Raw genomic sequence first — 2,500 nt, 5'->3', positions numbered from 1 at the left:
GAATAACTCTTATCTCTGTGGTCGTTCTGCGTCTCTCTGTGGTCGTTCTGCGTCTCTCTGTGGTCGTCTCTCTGTGGTCGTCTCTCTGTGGTCGTCTCTCTGTGGTCGTCTCTCTGTGGTCGTTCTGCGTCTCTCTGTGGTCGTTCTGCGTCTCTCTGTGGTTGTCTCTCTGTGGTCGTCTCTCTGTGGTCGTTCTGCGTCTCTCTGTGGTCGTCTCTCTGTGGTCGTCTCTCTGTGGTCGTCTCTCTGTGGTCGTTCTGCGTCTCTCTGTGGTCGTCTCTCTGTGGTCGTTCTGCGTCTCTGTGGTCGTCTCTCTGTGGTCGTCTCTCTGTGGTCGTTCTGCGTCTCTCTGTAGTCGTCTCTCTGTAGTCGTCTCTCTGTGGTCGTTCTGCGTCTCTCTGTGGTCGTCTCTCTGTGGTCGTTCTGCGTCTCTCTGTGGTCGTCTCTCTGTGGTCGTTCTGCGTCTCTCTGTGGTCGTCTCTCTGTGGTCGTCTCTCTGTGGTCGTCTCTCTGTGGTCGTCTCTCTGTGGTCGTTCTGCGTCTCTGTGGTCGTTCTGCGTCTCTCTGTGGTCGTCTCTCTGTGGTCGTTCTGCGTCTCTCTGTGGTCGTCTCTCTGTGGTCGTCTCTCTGTGGTCGTCTCTCTGTGGTCGTCTCTCTGTGGTCGTCTCTCTGTGGTCGTCTCTCTGTGGTCGTTCTGCGTCTCTCTATAGTCGTCTCTCTGTGGTCGTTCTGCGTCTCTCTGTGGTCGTCTCTCTGTGGTCGTCTCTCTGTGGTCGTCTCTCTGTGGTCGTCTCTCTGTGGTCGTCTCTCTGTGGTTGTCTCTCTGTGGTCGTCTCTCTGTGGTCGTTCTGCGTCTCTGTGGTCGTTCTGCGTCTCTCTGTGGTCGTCTCTCTGTGGTCGTTCTGCGTCTCTCTGTGGTCGTCTCTCTGTGGTCGTCTCTCTGTGGTCGTCTCTCTGTGGTCGTCTCTCTGTGGTCGTCTCTCTGTGGTCGTTCTGCGTCTCTCTATAGTCGTCTCTCTGTGGTCGTTCTGCGTCTCTCTGTGGTCGTCTCTCTGTGGTCGTCTCTCTGTGGTCGTCTCTCTGTGGTCGTTCTGCGTCTCTCTGTGGTCATCTCTCTGTGGTCGTCTCTCTGTGGTCGTCTCTCTGTGGTCGTCTCTCTGTGGTTGTCTCTCTGTGGTCGTCTCTCTGTGGTCGTTCTGCGTCTCTCTATAGTCGTCTCTCTGTGGTCGTTCTGCGTCTCTCTGTGGTCGTCTCTCTGTGGTCGTCTCTCTGTGGTCGTCTCTCTGTGGTCGTCTCTCTGTGGTTGTCTCTCTGTGGTCGTCTCTCTGTGGTCGTCTCTCTGTGGTTGTCTCTCTGTGGTCGTCTCTCTGTGGTTGTCTCTCTGTGGTCGTCTCTCTGTGGTCGTCTCTCTGTGGTCGTCTCTCTGTGGTCGTTCTGCGTCTCTCTGTGGTCGTCTCTCTGTGGTCGTCTCTGTGGTCGTCTCTCTGTGGTCGTCTCTCTGTGGTCGTCTCTCTGTGGTCGTCTCTCTGTGGTCGTCTCTCTGTGGTCGTTCTGCGTCTCTCTGTGGTCGTCTCTCTGTGGTCGTCTCTCTGTGGTCGTCTCTCTGTGGTCGTCTCTCTGTGGTCGTCTCTCTGTGGTCGTCTCTGTGGTCGTCTCTCTGTGGTCGTCTCTCTGTGGTCGTCTCTCTGTGGTCGTCTCTCTGTGGTCGTTCTGCGTCTCTCTGTGGTCGTCTCTGTGGTCGTCTCTCTGTGGTCGTCTCTCTGTGGTCGTCTGGAGCGATGCAGCTGAACATGATGACAGCTTGATACGAAGAGTTAAACATTCACTGGATCAGTCGTCAGAAAAAAACAGTTGTACAAGACTATATCATAACTGTTTGTTACCACGGCAACAAAAATAGAACGCAGGTAAACACCCCCCCCCCCCCCCCCCCCCCCCGTCAGCTCGCTCTCAGCGAACAGGAATTGAGGTCGGATGTTTGACTTCAGGAAACTGTTACTGAACAGAGCGCTGACCCTGAACACTCCCACAGACAGTTTCCTGCAGACACGAGAACTCCTCGAAGCTACTTCCTGTAAGGACGAGAGAGAGAGAGAGAGAGAGAGAGAGAGGTATAATGACTCTTCTACCTGTGTGTGGAGGGGGGAGGGAGCACATTCCTGCCTGTGTGTGTGTGTCAGGTTATCGTAGGTTAGTGTGTTAGAGGAGGAGGAGTCAGACTTTGACCTAATTCAGGACACACAGCTGGAAGCATCAGCTGCTGCTCTAATGAAAAACACGTCTGATGTTTAACAGCAGGAGGTGTTGATGTGTCGGGTCACAATCTCTAAGATCTGTTTCTATAAAAACAATCAATAATTCAGTTTCTAAATCTTTAAATTCATCTAAACTCCTGCTCATGAAGTGTTCAAACTTTAGTTCTCCTGTGATCTTGTAGTTCTTCCTGTGATCTTGTAGTTCTCTGTGATCTTGTAGTTCTCTGTGATCTTTTGTATCTTTT

Source organism: Symphodus melops (genome assembly GCF_947650265.1).
Source record: "Symphodus melops genome assembly, chromosome: 16".
Classification (NCBI taxonomy): Eukaryota; Metazoa; Chordata; class Actinopteri; order Labriformes; family Labridae; genus Symphodus; species Symphodus melops.
Note: the sequence above shows the minus strand (reverse complement) of the source record.